Raw genomic sequence first — 20,249 nt, 5'->3', positions numbered from 1 at the left:
ATTAAAAAGACAATACATCACCATCAGGTGGGATTTATACAGGGATGGTTCAACATATGCAAATCAATAAATGTGATACATCATATTAACATAATGAAAGACAAAAACCATATGATCATCTCAATAGATGAGGAAAAAGCATTTGATAAAATTCAACATCCTTTCACGTTCAAAACTCTCAATAAAGTAGGCACATAAGGAACATAACTAACAATAATAAAGACCATATATGGAAAACCCATAGTGAATGTCATACTGAATGGGAAAAAGTTGAAAGCCTTTTTTGTCAGAACTAGAACAAGACAAGAATATCCACTTTCACCACTCCAATTTAACATAGTACTAAAAGTCTTAGGCAGAGCTATCAGGAAAAAGAAAGCATAAAAACGTATTCAAGGTCGGGCGTGGTGGCTCACACCTGTAATCCCAGCACTTTGGGAGGCCAAGGCGGGCAGATCACGAGGTCAGGAGATCGAGACCATCCTGGCTAACGTGGTGAAACCCCGTCTCTACTAAAAATACAAAAATTAGCCGGACGTGGTGGCGCTTGTAGTCCCAGCTACTCGGGAGGCTGAGGCAGGAGAATGGCATGAACCCGGGAGGCGGAGCTTGCAGGAAGCCGAGCTCATGCCCCTGCACTCCAGCCTGGTGACAGAGCAAGTCTCCGTCTCAAAGAAACAAACAAACAAACAAAAAATTATTCAAACTGGAAAAGAAGAAGTCAAATTGTTCCTCTTTGCTGATAATATGTTCTTATGTCTAGTAAAACAGATTTGATAAATAAAGTCAGTAATGTTGCAGGATACAATATCAACATACAAAAATCAGTAGTGTTTCTATACACCATTAATGATCTAGCCAAGAAAGAATTTCAAGAATGCAATCCCATTTATAACACCTACCTAAAAAAATAAAATATTTAGGAATAAATTTAACCAAAGAGGTAAAAGATCTCTGCAAGGAAAATTATGAAACACTGATGAAAAAAATTGAGGAGAACACAAACAAATGAAAAAATCCCATACTTCTGAATTAGAATTAGTATTGTTAAAATGACTATACTGTCCAAAGCTATTTACAGATCAAATGCAATCCCTATTAAAATACCAATGTCATTTTCCACAGAATTAGAAAATTATAATCCTAAGATTCATATGGAACCAGAAAAGAGCCCAAATAGCCAAAGCCATCATAAACAAAAAGAGCGAAGCTGTAGGCATTATATTACCTGACTTCAAATTATATTACAAAGCTATGGTAAACAGCACAGCCTGGTTCTGGTATAGAAATAGACACACAGATGAATGGAACAGAACAGAGAGACCAGAAATAAAGCCACATATCCACAGCTAACTGATCTTTGACAAGGTTAACAAGAACATAGACAGGGAAAGGACAACCTTTTCAATGAACAGTGCTGGGAAAATTGGATTGGCACAAGCAGAAAAATGAAACTGGACCTAAATCTCTCACCATGTACAATAATCAACTCAAGATCTATTAAAGAATTAAATGTAAGGCCTGAAAATATAAAAATCCTAGAAGAAAATTTAGGAAAAATTCTTCCAGATATTGGTCTAGGCAAATAATTCTTGACTAAGATCTCAAAAGTATAAGCAAGAAAAACAAAAATAGACAAATGTGGTTTAATTAAACTAAAAAGCTTCTGCACAGCAAAAGAAATATTCAACTAAGTGAACAGACAGCCCGCAAATGGGAGAAAATATTCACAAACTATAATTCTGACAGGATGTTTTCCTTTTTTTCAGATTGTTCACTGTTGGAGTGTATAAATGCTACTAATTTTGTACGTTGATTTTTTTGTGTGTGTTCTGCAACTTCACTGAACTCATTTCTCAGCTCTAACAGTTCTTTGATGGAATCTTTAGGTTAGAATCCTGTTGCCTGAGAACCAGAATAATTTGACTTCTTCCTTTCCAATTTCTTTCTCTTCTATAATTGTTTTGGCTAGAACTTCCAGTACTATGATGAATAAAAGTGGAGAACATGAACATCCTTGCCTTCTAGATCTCAGAGAAAAAGCTATCAGTTTTTCCCCATTCAGTATGATGATACCTGTGGGCTTGTCATATATGGCCTTTATTGTTTTGATATATATTCCTTCTAGACCCAGTTTGTTGGGAGTCTTTATCACAAAGGGATATTAAATTTTATTGAATTATTTTCAGCATCAATTGAAATGACTATATGGCTTTTATTCCTGGCTCTGTTAATATGATGTAAAATGTTTATTTTTTGCATATGTTGAACCATTCTTGAATCCCATTTGATCATAATAATTAGACTTTTTAATATGTTGTTGAATTTGGTTTGCTAGTATTTTGTTGAGGATTTTTGCATCTGTGTTTATCAGGAATATTGGCTTGCAGTTTTTTCTTTGTTTGCTTTTTGTGTGTTTATGTCTTGTTTTGGTGTCAGGGTAATGCTGGCCTCATAGAATATATTTGGAAGTATTCCCTCTACTTCAATTTTTTGAAATAGTTTGAGTAGAATTGGTATTAGTATAAACATAAGAATGGAAAAGTTTGGTAAAAGTCCTCTGTGATGCTGTAAGATCCTGGGCTTTTCTTTGATGGAAGACACAATTACTAATCAATCTCATCACTCATTATTATCTGCTCAGGTTTTCTATTTCTTCATAATTGAATCTTGGCAGGTTGCATATGTCCAAACATTTATCCATTTCATCTAGGTTTCCCAATTCGTTTGTGTATAGCTATTCTTAATTGTCTCATTATTCTTTGTATTTCTGTGGTATCTGTTCTAATGCTTCCTTTTTTGCTCTGATTTTATTTATTTGGGTCTTCTCTCCTTTTTTCTTTAGTCTAACTTAAGATTCATTAATTTTGTTTGTTTATTTAGAAAACAGACTTTTTGTTTTGTTGATTTTTTTTTTTTAGTTTCAATTTCATTTACTTTTGATCTGATCTCATTATTTCGTTTCTTCTACTAATTTGGGGTTTGTTCTGTTTATGCTTTTCTACTTACTAGAGGTGCAACATTAGGTATTTATTTGAAGTCTTTCTACTTTTTTGATGTAGGCATTTATTGCTATAAACTCTCCTTCTGGAACTGTTTTCGCTGTATCCCATAAGTTTCGCTATGTTGTACATCTATTTATGTTTGTCTCAAGAAATTTTAAAATTTATTTTAATTTCTTCATTGGCCCATTTGTTATTCAGGAACATGTTGTTTATTATCCATGAATTTGTACAGTTTTTAATGCTGTTTTTCTGACATTGATTTCTAGATTTATTTCATTGTGATCAGAAAAGATACTTGCTATAATTTCAGTTTTTAAAAAATATGTTGACTTTTTTGTGCTGTAATATGTAGTCTATCCTAGAAAATGTTTTATGTGCAGTTGAGAAAAACATGTGTATTCTGCAGCTGTTCAACAGAATGTTCTGTTAATGTCTGTTAAGTTCATTTGGTCTAAAGTTCAGTTTAACTCTGATGTTTTTTGTTGACTTTCTGTCTGGATGATCTTCCCATTGTTGGAAAAGGAGTGTTGAAGTTCCCTGCTATTATTGTACTGGATCAATTTCTCCCTTTAGTTCTATTAATATTTGTTTTATACACTTGGGTGCTCCATTGTTGGGTACCTGTGTATTTATAATTATAAATTATGCATGTATGTATGTATCCTCTTATATTATGTTTAAGAGGATATCTCTTGCTTTTGATCCCCTTATTATTGTAGAATGGACTTTTAAAAACCATTCTTGTCTTAAACTGCATTTTATCTAACTATGGCTACTCTTGCTCTATTTTGGTTACCACTTGCATGAATATATTTTTCCTTCTCTTCACTTACAGTTTGTACTTGTCTTTATAGGTAAAGTGAGTTTCTTGTAGACAGAATATTGTTGGGTCTTAGTTTTTATCCATTCAGCCACTTTATGTCTTTTAATTGGAATATTTTATCCATTTATATTCAAGGTTATTATTGATAGATAAGAGTTTACTACTGCCATATTGTTTCTTCTTATTTTCTGTTTGTTGTATAGATCCTTTCTTCCTTTTTTCCTCTCTTACTGTCTTCCTTTGTGGTTAAGTGATTTTCTCTAGTAGTATGTTTTGATCTGGTGTTATTTATTTTTAGTGCATTATAGGTTTTTGCTTTGTGGTTACCATGAGGGTTGCAAATAATCTTAAAAACAGATTATTTTAAACTGATTATGACTTAACTAATCGCAAAGAAAAGTAACAAACCAAACTCTACACTTTAACACAAATCCTCCCTCCCATATTTTGATTTTTTGAAGCTTTTGATGCTACAATTTACACCTTTTTATATTGTTTATCTATTAATCAATTTTTGTAGTTACAATCATTTATAATAGTTTTGTCTTTTAATCTTCTTACTTAAGATATAAGTGGTTTTCTTGCCTTAATTATAGTATTAGAGTATTCTGAATTGTCTTTTTTAAATTTTATTTTGCTTTTAGCTAGCGATAGGGTCTCATTCTGTTACCCAGGGTAGAGTACAATGGTGTGATCGTGGCTCACTGCAGCTTCAACCTCCTGGGCTCAAGTGATCCTCTTACATCAGCCTTCCGAGTAGCTGGGACTACAGGCTTACACCACTATGCCTGGCCAATTTTTGCATTTTTTGTTGCTTTCACCACATTGCTGTGGCTGGTCTTGAACTCCTAAGCTCAAGCAATCCTCTGATCTCAGCCTCCCAAAGTGCTGGAATTATAAGCATGAGCCACCGTGCCTGGCCTGGTTTTTTTTTCCCCCAGTTAATTTAATATGGTCATATGTTTTCTTGTTACACAGTAACCTCCATTTCTTTCAGTTTGAAAACTTAGTTTAGCATTTCTGGTAAGATAGATCTGGTGTTGGTGAATTCTTTCAGCGTTTGTTTGTCTGAGAATGACTATCTTTCCTTCATGTTTGAAGGATAGCTTTTTTAGTACACTGTTTTTGGCTGGTAGTTTTTCCTTCAGCACTTTAAATACAGCATCCCACTCTCTCCTGGCCTGTGGAGTTTCTGCTGAGAAATCTGCAGAAAGCTGTACTGGGGCTCCATTGAATGTGATATATTTATTTTTTCTTGCTGTTTTGAGTATTTATTCTTTTTGTCCTTGATTTTTGCTAATTTGATTATGATGTGCCATAGGAATTTCCTGTTCAGGTTGAATTTGATTGGTGTCCTCTGAGCTTTATGTACCTGGATGATGTCATTTTTCTCTAGATTTGGAAATTCTTCAGCCATTATTTCCTTAAATATGTTTTCTAGGACTTTTCATCTCTTTCAGAAATTTCTATTATCTGTTGGTTAGTTTGTTTGATCATGTCACATCAAGGCCAATTCTCATAGGCCTTCTTCCCCTCTCTTTTTAATTCTTTTTTTCCCGCTTTTGACTATATAATTTCACATATTCTATCTTCAAACTTGCTAATTCTTTTATCTGTTTGACCAAGTGTGGTGTTAGAGCATTGGAATAAGTGTTTTCATTAGTTATTGTATTTTTTATGTCTGGGATTTCTATTTTTTGGTCAAATTTCTCATTTTGTTCCCATATTATTTTCTAAATTTTATTAATTTTCTGTTTGCATTTTCTTATTTTTTCTGAACTTATTTAAGATCCTTATTCTGAATTCTATGTCTAACATTTCATAGATCTTCAGTTCTTCGGAGCCAATTGCTGGAGCTTTGTTGGTTTCTTTTGATGATACCATATTTCCACGAGCTTTCATGATCCTTGCATCTTTACATCGATGCCTGTGCGTTAGAGGAGGCAACCACCTCTTTCATTTTATGCAGTGTTCTTTGCCGGTGTTAGAACTTTACTCCTTACTATTGGAACTTAAACATTGGCCTGTTGTTTCTTTGCATTCTGAAGAATACACATAGTGAGTAGCAGAACTAAAACACTGCCTTGGAACTATCTTACTGCCTTGTCATTGTTTTCTGGTCTGGAAAAAACTCACAATGAACACCAAACCTTAAACTCTGCTCTGGAACTAAATCGCTGCCCTGGTATCTTTTCCCAGTCTGGAGGAGACTTGTGGTGAGCACTGGAATATAAATGTCTCCCCAGAACTGTACTGATGCCCTTTCATTGTTTACCAGTCTGGGGAAACCTTAAGCAGGAATTGGAACTTAATCCTGATCTTTTAGTAGTTCCAAGCCAGAGAAAGGCTCCCTAGGAGCATCTGGGCTTTGTTGAACGTCTGGTCACGGATTTGGGCCTTCTTGTGGACTGTGCCTCGTACAGTGGCATAGCACTAGCCAGTCTCTTCCACATGATGTCCTGCTGATAAGAGCACAGAGTAGCTGCCAAGATCGGCATGCTCTTCACTACTATCAGTGTCCTCTCTGTCCCCAGTTTGCTCCATGTGGGTTATCCCTCATGGCACTCCCAGTGTTTCCCATGTATGCAACTGGAGTTGGCTTTCTATAAAAATTCCCAAACTGCTGGGGAGATCAAATGTCCACCTCCATTTTCCTCCTCTTCCCTTGGAAACTATGGTTCTAGGGAAATTCTCTGTGAGTGGTGTTATGTGGGCATGGCTGATGCTCCAAAGTGACTGTTTCTCTTACCAGTTGCGGGTTCTCTCCATTCTGTTGGCCTGGGGGTGGTTTTCCACTTCTCTCAACTGAGTTCTGGTGAACTCAGAATGGTATTCTTGCCTTGGAATAGTTTTTAGTTGTATTTTTGTTTGAAAAGAGTTGCTGGGGGATTTAACATTCTGCCATTTTGCCAATGTCCTAAAATATCTTATTAATAATGTTTCATTGATTGCATACTGAGATATTTTTGAGATACTGGGTTAATAAAAAATAGAAATAAAAATCAATTTCACCTGTCTCATTTCTACTGTTTAAAATGTGACTACTAGAAAATTTAGAAATGCATATGTGACTCATATTTGTGGTTCACATTCTATTACTTAGCACTGGTTTTTTACAATAGGGAGTGGCAAACTTTATCTAAAAAGGCACATAGTAAATATGTTAGGCTTTGCAGGCCACATATAGCCTCTGTAATATATTCATTTTTTCACAACCTTTAAAAATATAAAAACCATTTTAGCTTGTGAGCAAAAAACAACAGGCCACATGGCATATATGGTCCATGAGTCATTGTTTTCCAACCCATGGTGTGGCATATCATGTCTTCCACAAGGCAAGAAAATTGGGCTGACAAAACTAAAGAGAAAGTTTCATGTTAATAAAAACCATATCATTCAGACTTTATTATTTTAAAAGTTTCAAATTATAGTAAGTAACAATTACATTTCCCAGTTCACACAATTTGTAACTGGTGGTGAAGGGATTTGAACGTGGGTAGTCTCTCTTCAGAGGCCATGCTCTTATCTAAAACCACATATACTTTGTGGTGGCTTTTTAATGTGTCAAATCGGCTGAGCTGAATTATATTTCCTAGAATTCCCTTTTGTATATTTCCATTTAGGTGACTTACAAGGGATATTCTTGGGAAATTTAGAGGACAGAAAGGAAACAGCAGACATTCTGTAGCTCATACCAATTGTTGCTGATTTCTAGACTCTCCTTGGTGGGCTGAATCAACTGCTGGACTTGCAGCTGCTTTGTTATCCCCTGAATCTCTCAGCTTCTCTGACAACTAGTCATGGTGTATTGTGTTTAGCTCCGTGAGGATGGTCCTCAATTTCTGCAGGATACTCAGACCATGCTTTTAGAAGAAACTGCTGGTTTCAAATCTTCCTGATGGAATTCCACCTCACGTGTATGGTTTTTAACCTTGTGAATTCCCTTGTTTTACATCCATCTCACTTTCTGGCTATGAGCTCTATGGACTAGCATCAGGTGTGAAGACAGCAGCCTTGCAGAGATTGCTTAACCACATATATGGATTTACTAAAGGGATTTGCCTTATAGAAGTTTTTTAACTATAATATAAAATATGCAAAAAATGTATATTTTTAATAATATACAATTATGTATTCCAGTATATAGTATATATTATATACAACATATCAGTGTATTTTTTTATATATATATACACCCATACCAATACCCACCCCCCCCCACACATATAGTTTGTTTTTCCTTAGTGTATTTACTTTTCTTATTGAATTCTTAATGATACACTTTCTATGAAACAAAAAAGAGCTATATTAATACAAATTAAATTAAAATTAAAGTCACTATTCAATTTGTTCTAAAATTTTGCAATGATTGAAATAGTTGCTGTAAGGAGAGAGAGCCATTTTCAGCCGAGATCTAATTCAGCCCTGTGAAGTCACAGGATTATTTTGCATTTGTCCATGTTTCAGTTACTAGCAAGCAGCATTTAAAAATAAAATTATAATAAGAATATATTTATTAATTCAGTAGTCAAATATATTGAACTACAAAGATTGTGCATTTTAAGACGTTTATACCTTGATTACTACAGATATTTGAAATCTCTTATATTTTTAAAATTTCTCTTGAAATTTCTCAAAAATAACGTATGTCTAAACTTGTAATATCCATTTTCATGCTTACACTGTGATATATTATTAACAGCATTTGTGTATTCTTTCACATTTCCATTGTCATATGAAAATGCACATATGAAGGAGTTTTTTAAGAATATGTGGGCTTATTGTTTGATTTTACAGAAATAGGATGAGCATTATATAACATTAATCAGCAACTTGTTTCTCCTATTCAACAATTCATCATCAATATTCCTTTAAATCAAAAGAAACACTTCTTTCCAAAGTTATCTTGTTATAATTGCATAGTATTGCATAGAATAAATGTAACACAACTGATTTTTTTATTCTGTTCTTAATGGGTTTGCAGATATTCCTTGGTCTTTTATTGTCACAGAAGTACTTTCAGAAATCTTTAAAATATAATCTTAAGTATTTATTTCAATTTATGATATAGAGTTATTTCTAAACATGGTTAAAGGATACTATATATTTTTCAAAAAAGTGTATTAGTTTGTAGTTCCACTAGTAAAGTATGAGAAAGCAATTTTCATCCTGCTATTTCTCAGCATTGAATGTATTGCACTTTCTTTTTTAAAATTAATATCTAAAATATGGTATGTATTTATTGCTTTAATTTGTTTTTCCCTGAAATATACCAAGGTTGAGCATCTTGGTTTGTGTTTATTAGGTTTCTGCTTCTTGAGTGGACGATTCTCTTTCTGGATAAATCATAATATCAGTTTTGGTTTTGCCATTTTATCATAGATTTTTAAGAGGGTGTCCCTCAATGTCTTTATAATTAATATTTGGTTAATACTTTGCTTATTTTTCAAGATATCTTATATCACAATTGAGCAGGAAATATTGCCCACCAAATATGTATTTTATTGAAATCTTATTAGATTTTCCTTTGTAGATACACAATAGCAATACATAACATGAAGGACAATACTATTTTTATGGGTATGCTAAATTGAGCTTGTTTATTGTGTTTTCTGTATTTATTCATGGTTTAATGTTCCTGTCAAATTCTGAAAGTGGTGTATTAAAACCTCACACTATAATTGTGCTTTTATTGCATTGACCTTTTATTTCTAGGGGTGTTTGCTTGATATATATATAACTGCAATATAATTTGATGCTTAAAGGAATATTGCTATACTTTCTATGTAGATTACACAGTTTATTCTTAAATACTTTTTTTCTCTATTTTTGATGCTTTCGACCTTGAAATCCTCTTTCTGGTAATATGTTTTTACTTCTTCTTGTACTCATTTGAAATTTCTTTATCTGTGTTTATTCTTTTCATTTTCAACTTTTCTTTTTTTTTACTGCTTAATTTGTTACCTGTAAACAAATATAACTGGGGTTAGTTTTTAGAACCCTATTTAACAGTCTAGGATTTTTATAGTGTAACTCAGAATGTTTGGATATTGCATCAGTATAGATTTAATTGGTTTTATTGAAAGCACTCTTTTTAAGCTTATGTTTTCCTTTGTTTATGTTTATTGTTGTTTTTGCTTTTTTCTTCCTCATTTTACTCTTTCTGGCTCGTTCAAGCTCCAATTTATTCCTTTTTGCCATTTTCATTTGAACATACTACTGTAATTTTCAGTTCTGTAAGTAGTTCCTTTTACTTTTCTAATTAAACAATATTTCTCCATTATAATATTGAATTAAAATAGTAAGTTTATTTCAGTTTTCTCTTCTGTCTCCCCAGACGAGACCTTTAAATTATCTTACTTTCTCACATTCATTGTTTCTTGCCTCCACTCCTCTTCTCTTTCTCTCCCACCTCCACATCTGTTCTAGGTTTTGCTGAGACGATTTAGAACACTAAGTACTAGGCCATTATTAGGTGTCCATTTAGAGCATATCAGTTTCAAGAAATAGTACTATATTGGTGAGGGAAATCCAGGTTATACTATAGTATCAAGTGACCCTAACATATCAGTGGCTTAACTCAACGAAGCTTTATTTATTTATTTCTCAGGTGATATGCTTGGTTCTGTGTCCCCACTCAAATCTCACCTCGACTTGTAATCCCCATAATCCTCACATGTCAAGGGAGGAACCCAGTGGGAGGTGACTGGATCTTGAGGGCAGTTTTCCCCACGTTGTTCTCACGATAGTGGGTGAGTTCTCACAGGATCTGATGGTGTTGTAAGGGGCTCTTCCCCTTTCACTCACACTCTTCTCTCTCTAGCCACCATGTGAAAAATGTCCAAACTTGCTTCCCCTTCACCTTCCACCATGATTGTAAGTTTTCTGAGGCCTCTCCAGCCGTGCAGAGCTCAGTCAATTAAACCTCTTCCCTTTATAAATTACCCGGTCTCTAGATATTTCTTTACAGCAGTGTGAAAGTGGACTAGCACACCAGGTCTAGGGTGAGACTCAGGGTAGTTGCCCTTTATGTGAGAGTCTGCATCTTCACATCAATACATGTTTTCATTTTGTAGGAGGAGAAGAACACATTGCAGAACAGAAGATGGCAATTAAATGCTTTTCCATGAAAGAGGCACAGATTGCTTCTAATTACCAAAGCAAGTCACATGGCCATGCCTCACCAAGGAGTTAAGAAAGCAGAGTCCTCCCAAGGAAGCATGTGTCCAGGAAAGAACTGTATATTGTTGACTAGCAACAATGTCTGACACCTTGACTTAAACTTTACATTATATATTTCTGATCACATTAGCTATATCCTTTTGAAACTTACCAATAGGCTGGGCACAGTGGCCCACACCTGTAATCCCAGCACTTTGGGAGGCTGAGGAGGGCAGATCATGAGGTGAGGAGATCGAGACCATCCTGGCTAACACTGTGAAATCCCAACTCTACTAAAAATACAAAATAATTTCCGTGTGTGGCGGCGTGCACCTGTAGTTTCAGCTACTTGGGAGGCTGAAGCAGAAGAATCACTTGAACCTGGGAGGCAAAAGTTGCAGTGACCTGAGGCCACACCACTGCACTCCAGCCTGGGTGACAGAGCGAGACTCCTTCTCAAAAACAAACAAACAAAAAAGAAACAACAATATACACCAATATTCTTTTGTTATTATGTTTATTTCATTTATTTTTCCCAGTAAAACAAATTATTTAATTTTTATTTGGTAACAGCACTTCAACTATAATTTTCCTCAGAATAAGCATATGAGCCACATAATTTCTGAATCTTCACATGTCTTTGGGATGATTAATATTTTGATTGGGCATAGGCTCTTTGGAATGCAATCTTCTTTCTTTCAGTAGTCTATAGATATTATTTCAGGTTTTTTAGCTTTCAGTTTGGCAGCTGTTGAGCCACCCTATGACAGATTCTTTTAGTTTTTAAAATAATCCATTCTTTCTATTAACCTGTAAGTTTTTCTCTTTATCATTAATATGCAAATTTTACCCAAATATGTCGAGTTTACTTCTTTTTTTTTTCTTTTTATTATTATTATTATTATTATTATTATTATTATACTTTAGGTTCTATGGTACATGTGCGCAATGTGCAGGTAAGTTACATATGTATACATGTGCCATGCTGGTGCGCTGCACCCACCAACTCGTCATCTAGCATTAGGTATATCTCCCAATGCTATCCCTCCCCCCTCCCCCCACCCCACAACAGTCCCTGAAGTGTGATGTTCCCCTTCCTGTGTCCATGTGTTCTCACTGTTCAATTCCCACCTATGAGTGAGAATATGCGGTGTTTGGTTTTTTGTTCTTGTGATAGTTTACTGAGAATGATGATTTCCAATTTCATCCATGTCCCTACAAAGGATATGAACTCATCATTTTTTATGGCTGCATAGTATTCCATGGTGTATATGTGCCACATTTTCTTAATCCAGTCTATCATTGTTGGACATTTGGGTTGGTTCCAAGTCTTTGCTATTGTGAATAATGCCGCAATAAACATACGTGTGCATGTGTCTTTATAGCAGCATGATTTATAGTCCTTTGGGTATATACCCAGTAATGGGATGGCTGGGTCAAATGGAATTTCTAGTTCTAGATCCCTGAGGAATCGCCACACTGACTTCCACAAGGGTTGAACTAGTTTCCAGTCCCACCAACAGTGTAAAAGTGTTCCTATTTCTCCACATCCTCTCCAGCACCTGTTGTTTCCTGACTTTTTAATGATTGCCATTCTAACTGGTGTGAGATGGTATCTCATTGTGGTTTTGATTTGCATTTCTTTCTTTATCAATCTGTTTTAGTGTTTTCTATTGCTTATAACAGAATACCTGGCACTGAATAATTTATATTGAAAAGAATTAATTTTTTACAGTGATGGAGACTGAGAAGTTCAAGGTATAGGAGCTGCATCAGGTGGGAGCCTTCTTGTTGCTGGGGACTCTGTAGAGTCCTGAGGGGGTGCAGGGTTTGACGTGGCAAGGAGGCTGAAAGTGCTTATTCCGGTGTCTCTTCCTCTTTTTATAAAGCTATCAGTTCCACTCTCATTGTAAACCAATACTTTGTTAACCCAATGGATTAATCCCTTATGATCTGATCACCTTTTAAAGGCCGTATTTCTCAATACCGTCAAATTGGGGATTAAATTTCAACATGAGTTTTGGAGGGAAATTCAAATCATAGCACAATCCTTAATAAGATTTGGTGACATTCTTTTGTTCTGAAGGCAACACAGATTTTTTCTTTTCAAGTCAATAAAAAATATCTTATGTTTTGAATTTTGTTTCTTTTTTTTCATATGTTATTATCAGTACTGTAAGGCTTTTGGAATTGTATTCTAATGCTTTTTTAAAATTTCATTTTCTGTCTTTGTGTGTTGATGTGTGTGAGTGATGATGTTTCCATCTGGTTGTGATATTTCTTACACTAAGTCTTACCACAAATCTGGTTATTAGTGGTGAATACATGCCAATTTGTTTATGTAATTTTTAATTTAAAAAGTCAAATGTTTCAGTTGCTAAGCTACTCTCTCTGGAGATCCCCTTGGGGGTCTTGTTATGTTTGCTTCTGAATTCTTAGTTCCCACATGAGAACCACTTGTTTCAAATTGGGTTTGGGGGAGAGCAGGGGTAAATTTTGTTCCTCATTCGCTAAAATTCCCTTAAGTGACTTTTTTTTATAATTTGATCATGAATGTTGCGACCTGCTAGTTGTGTGGTAGAAAACCAACATGGTGGTTAACGAGTAGTAGATGGCAGGATACATATGGCTTTCGTGGGCTGTAGTAAGTAAATTGAAAGGGTCTTTGATACATTTTTCCACTCAATACATTCTTATTTATTTATTTTATTTATTATACTTTAAGTTCTAGGGTACATGTGCACAACGTGCAGGTTTGTTACATATGTATACATGTGCCATGTTGGTTTGCTGCACCCATTAACTCGTCATTTACATTAGGTATTTCTCCTAATGCTATCCCTCCCCCGTCCCCCCACCCCATGACAGGCCCCAGTGTGTGATGTTCCACACCCTGTGTCCAAGTGTTCTCATTGTTCAATTCCCACCTATGAGTGAGAACATGCACTGTTTGGTTTTCTGTCCTTGTGATAGTTTGCTCAGAATGATGGTTTCCAGCTTCATCCATGTCCATGCAAAGGACATGAACTCATCCTTTTTTATGGCTGCATAGTATTCCATGGTGTATATGTGCCACATTTTCTTCATCCAGTCTACCATTGACGGACATTTGGGTTGGTTCCAAGTCTTTGCTATTGTGAATAGTGCTGTAGTAAACATATGTGTGCATGTGTATAGCGTGATTTATAATCCTTTGGGTATATACCCAGTAATGGGATGGCTGGGTCAAATGGTATTTCTAGTTCTAGATCCTTAAGGAATTGCCACTCTGTCTTCCACAATGGTTGAACTAGTTTACAGTCCTACCAACAGTGTGAAAGTGTTCCTATTTCTCCACATCCTGTCCAGCATCTGTTGTTTCCTGACTTTTTAATGATTGCCATTCTAACTGGTGTGAGATGGTCTCATTGTGGTTTTGATTTGCATTTCTCTGATGACCAGTGATGATGAGCATTTTTTCATGTGTCTGTTGGCTGCATAAATGTCTTCTTTTGAAAAGTGTCTGTTCATATCCTTCACCCACTTTTTGATGGGGTTGTTTGATTTTTTTCTTGTAAATTTGTTTGAGTTCTTTGTAGATTCTGGATATTAGCCCTTTGTCAGATGGGTAGATTGCAAAAAATTTTCTCCCATTCTGTAGGCTGCCCGTTCAGTCTGATGGTAGTTTCTTTTGCTGTGCAGAAGCTCTTTAGTTTAATTAGATCCCATTTGTCTATTTTGGCTTTTGTTGCCATTACTTTTGGCGTTTTAGTCATGAAGTCCTTGCCCATGCCTATGTCCTGAATGATATTGCCTAGGTTTTCTTCTAGGGTTTTTATGGTTTTAGGTCTAACATTTAAGTCTTTAATCCATCTTGAATTAATTTTTGCATAAGGTGTAAGGAAGGGATCCAGTTTTGGCTTTCTACATATGGCTAGCCCATTTTCCCAGCACCATTTATTAAATAGGGAATCCTTTCCCCATTGCTTGTTTTTGTCAGGTTTGTCAAAGATCAGATGGTTGTAGATGTGTGGTGTTATTTCTGAGGCCTCTGTTCTGTTCCATTGGTCTATAACTCTATTTTGGTATAAGTACCATGCTGTTTTTGTTACTGTTGCCTTGTAGTATAGTTTGAAGTCAGGTAGCATGATACCTCCAGCTTTGTTCTTTTGGCTTAGGATTGTCATGGCAATGTGGGCTCTATTTTGGTTCCGTATGAACTTTAAAGTAGTTTTTTCCAATTCTGTGAAGAAAGTCATTGGTAGCTTGATGGGGATGGCATTGAATGTATAAATTACCTTGGGCAGTATGGACATTTTCACGATACTGATTCTTCCTATCCATGAGCATGGAATGTTCTTCCATTTGTTTGTGTCCTCTTTCATTTCATTGAGCAGTGGTTTGTAGTTCTCCTCGAAGAGGTCCTTCACATCCCTTGTAAGTTGGATTCCTAGGTATTTTATTCTCTTTGTAGCAGTTGTGAATAGGAATTCACTCATGATTTGGCTCTCTGTTTGTCTGTTATTGGTGTATAGGAATGCTTGTGATTTTTGCGCATTGATTTTGTATCCTGAGATTTTGCTGAAGTTGCTTATCAGCTTAAAGAGATTTGGGGGTGAGATGATGGGGTTTTCTAAATATACTCAATACATTCTTTAAAGTGATGATAATATTTTAGGTTGAAAGTTATTATTCTTCAGAGTTTGGAAGGCACTTTCCTCTTGTATTTCAGCTCCGCATATGTTATTGACTGAATTTTTTCCCCCGCAATTTCATATGTTGAAGCCCTAACTCCCAATGTAACCATACTTGGAGATAGGGCCTTTAATGAGGTATAAGGTTAAATGAGATAAGCACAGGGCTTTAATTTAATATGACTGACCATGTGAGAATGCAGTGAGAAGGCGGCCACCTGCAAGCCATGGAGATTAGCCTTGGGAGAAACCAAACCTACCAACACTTATATCTTGGACACCTAACTGCCAGGCTGGAAGAAAAGAAATTTCTCTTGTTTAAGCTACTGTATTAGTCCTTTCACATAGCTATAAAGGAATACCTCAGGCTGGGTAAGTTATAAAGAAAAGAGGTTTATTCGGGTCATGGTTCTGCAGGCTGTACGAGCATGGCGTCAGCATCTGCTTGACTTCTGGTCAAGCCCAGGAAGCTTTTGGTCATGGTGGAAGGGAAGGGGAGCTGGTGTATCACAAGGTGGGACAGGGAGCAAGAGGGATGCCAGGATCTTCTAAACAGCCAGCTCTTGTTGTGAACTCATTACTGTGGGGAAGGCACCAAGCCATTCATGAAGGATCTGCCCCTGTGACTCAAACACTCCCCACTCTGACATCAGGGATCACATTTCAACATGAGATATGGAGGAGACAAATATCCAAACCATCTCAGCTACCTAATCTGTGGAATTTTGTCATGGGATCCCTGGTAGACGTGTTACTGTGGAGAATATGAAGTCACTCTAGTCCCTTTTATTTTGCACTGATTGTAGTATGTCTCTGACACAGGTGTTCAGAGTTCTGACATGCCTTGGCTTGGAACTATCTTTATGCATTTTGCGGGGATCAATCAGGAGGCTCATGTCCTTTAATACTAGATGTTCTCAATGTTTTCTCAAAAATTGTCTTGTAATATTTCTTTTATCCCTTGTCCTCCTGAGTTTTTTATCTTTTTCAAGAGCCCTTATTTAGAGGTTGTGCTTCAAAAACTACTCTTCTGGATTTAGTATCTTTTCTCTACTATTTTCTCTTTGCTTTAATATATTTCTTGAATTTATTAAACTTTGTCTTCTAATCCATCTATTTTTTCCTTTAATTTGTCTTATTTTTAATTTTCAGGAACTCATATTTGTTCTGTCAGTAGAGATTTTTAAAGACTTCATGATTACTGTATTAATGCAATGACTAATCTCTCAAATTATATTAAAGATATATTTTGAAACTTTCTTCTCATAGTCTGTTTTTCTATTATTTTTGTTCTTTATTTATTTTGATTTCTATTTTCTATGTAGCGATTTTTTCTTCATATAGTTGGTATTTCTAATTAAGGTGAGAGTGGGAGATGTGGGAAGATAAAGTGTCACTCTAAGGCACTGATTCTTAACGAGGTGTAATTTTGCCTCTCGCAGGATATTTGGCAATGCCTGAAGACATTTTTCATCATCATGAATCAGAGAGGGGAAGTGCTACTGGTATCTAAAGGGAAGAGGCCAAGGGTGTTACTAAACATCCTGCAATGCCCAGGACAGCCCCATACAACAAAGAATTATCCAGTCTAAAATGTTAATAATGCCACTGTTAAGAAACATTGTTCTAGGATAATCTAGGTGATAAGTTTGTTGGAAACTCTTAGGTGTGTATGTGTAGGTTGTTTCTCTTGGGCTTGACAGATTCGCCAGAGAATTTTTTTCTGTATTTTACTTGGAGCTAACAGTTTGGCTATCAGCTTTCTGAAAGTTGTTTTAGAAAGTGTGTTAGTCATATACAGAAATACCTGAAACTGAGTAAGTTATAAAGAAACGAGGTTTAATTGTCTCAGTTCTACAGGCTGTACAGGAAAGCACAGCATCAGCATCTGCTCCTGGAGAGGCCTCTGGAAGCTTACAATCATGGTGGAAGGCAAAGTGGGAGCTTGCATATCCCACAGTAAAAGCAGGAATGAGAGTGAGGTGGGGAGGTGCTACACACTTTTAAACAACCAGATCTTGTGAGAACTCATTCACTGTCATGAGAACAGCATCAAGGGGATAATGCTAAACCATTCATGAAAAATTCAACCCCCATGATCTAATCACCTTCTACCAGGCTGCACCCCAAACACGGGATTATAACTGGATGTGAGATTTGGGCAGGGATTATAACTGGACGTGAGATTTGGGCAGGGATTATAACTGGACGTGAGATTTGGGCAGGGATTATAACTGGACGTGAGATTTGGGCAGGGATTATAACTTGACGTGAGATTTGGGCAGGGACACAAATCCAAACTATAAAAAGGGGGTCTGGAGTCTTTGGCATTTGGCATTCTGAATGCATATGTTCACTAATCCCTCTGTTTTAGGTTAGAGCCCATCTACCATAATCCATTGCAAAGACTTTTCATTATATCCTTTCTAATGAATACATCTTCAGAAAAAGTAATGATGATGAAGCAATGGGGAGGGAGAGACTTTTCTCCAGAAATATAAAATGGCAAGTTTAACGCTTCTCAAACAACGTTAACCTAATCCTCCTTACATTTATGCTTCACTGACTTCCCAGTTAGAGAGGTATCTGATGTATAAGTCCATAAAACTTAAGCATTCTTTGATATAAACTAAATTATTTCTCAGCTTTCTTCACTAGCTGAACTAAGGTTTGGTTTTCTTGGATATTCTCCATCAATCACCTTTTCTGCCATTTGTCTTCTGCTGTATCATTTGCTGTTCCTCCATGCTTCTCAGGTTATGTTTTAAAAAAATTCTTTACTGTAGATTTATTGGATTTTCAGGAGAAAATGACATTATATGTGCCATTTAGTGCAGAAATCAAAGTTCCATTTAAATGCCAGAGTTTTGTCAGAGGAAATCTAGAGGGCATTGTTTCCCTCCAATTTGCTGTGAAAAATGCTGCACATTTCACAGAGTTGACTTTGTCACTGTTTACGAACATCAAGAGCCTTCTCGGCCGGGCGCGGTGGCTCATGCCTGTAATCCCAGCACTTTGGGAGGCCGAGACGGGCGGATCACAAGGTCAGGAGATCGAGACCATCCTGGCTAACACGGTGAAACCCCGTCTCTACTAAAAATACAAAAAAATTAGCCGGGCGTGGTGGCCGGCGCCTGCAGTCCCAGCTACTCGGGAGGCTGAGGCAGGAGAATGGCGTGAACCCGGGAGGCGGCGCTTGCAGTGAGCTGAGATCGCGCCACTGCACTGCAGCCTGGGCGACAGGAGTCTCAAAAAAAAAAAAAAAAAAAAAAAGTGTTCTCTTTTCATTTTATCTAAGTGCTGTGTGATCCCTGGCCACTGCTCCTGCATTCTGCCCATGCTGTGGAGTTGGGCAGGAGTGTTTTCTACTCCCTTACAGGAAGAGTATCTTCCTGAGTCAGATTTGCTGGACAAAGGAACTTCTTTGAGCTAATGGATGGCTGATACCACACTTTTTCCCTAAGTGTTTTATGTATCTTTCCTGGCCATGGTGCTCTGGATACACCTAATCAATAATTTCATACTCAATGTAAAACGAGTTGTAAAAACTTGAGACAGATGAATGTAAATGTTTAGAACTTTTGACTTCGGTTTTAGGAAAATTGTGAGATAAACGTCTCATCAATATCTCTCAAATTATGGAATATGAATGACAGCCAACTCTCTTTTTATGTGTTTCGCATGCATGTGTGTGTCTGTGTCTGTGCAGGTGTATACATTTCTACCTAAGTGGGAAGGTTTCCCCTTTCTCCTTATATGAACTTTTGGATAGCAATAGAAATTTCTGTTCTTTTTAAAAAAATTCTGCTTATGTTACTCTCATGTTATGTGAGACTAATGTTTCCCTCCATCTTTCTCTCTTTCTCTGTCTCTCTCTCACATGCACACACACACACCATATATAATGTTAAATATATTTACACAAATCTGCCTGTGGGTTTGGAAAATTGTAAAGAAAATTATGTAAAATTATTAAGATATATTTCAGTAGTGAATAATTGGTAATATTATAGTTTCTAACATTTAGATTTGTCTTCTGACTCCCTCCTTTCCCCACTGGATCCTATGCAATGTAGAGGAGTTATAAATAAAGTTCTCTAAAATTTTGATGCATAAGCATCAAGGTTTTTAGATCCTCTTAGCAGAATGGAAAATACAGGTCAGAGAGGAATTCTCCCAGGATTCACCACCACATCTTCCTGCACAAAAACAGTCTTTGGTGGTATCTGGTGAGCAGCAGCTATCCTCGCAGAATTGTGGCAGACCTGGGTGGGTAATGGGAGCACCTCACAGGAACTGACCAGATAGTGTACCAATTGTCAGAGGTTTTCTGGACACTCACAGGATAATTAAACAGGGAGAAGGAATATGGGGCAAACATTTTCAAATTACTGAAATTCTTATATGGCTAGATGTGGGTGAGAACCAGTGAAATTTGAATTACTGTTAGAAATGTGATTTCATTTATATGAATAGGTTGAGGAAATCCCAGTTATGCTAAAAGAACTTATGGTTATTAGATATGGATAACTTTTTCCTTGAGTGATAGTAATTCTTTCAATAGAGAAGCATTTACATAGGAAGGGA

This window comes from Pongo abelii, chromosome 2 (assembly GCF_028885655.2).
Source record: "Pongo abelii isolate AG06213 chromosome 2, NHGRI_mPonAbe1-v2.0_pri, whole genome shotgun sequence".
In the NCBI taxonomy this organism is placed as follows: Eukaryota; Metazoa; Chordata; class Mammalia; order Primates; family Hominidae; genus Pongo; species Pongo abelii.
Note: the sequence above shows the minus strand (reverse complement) of the source record.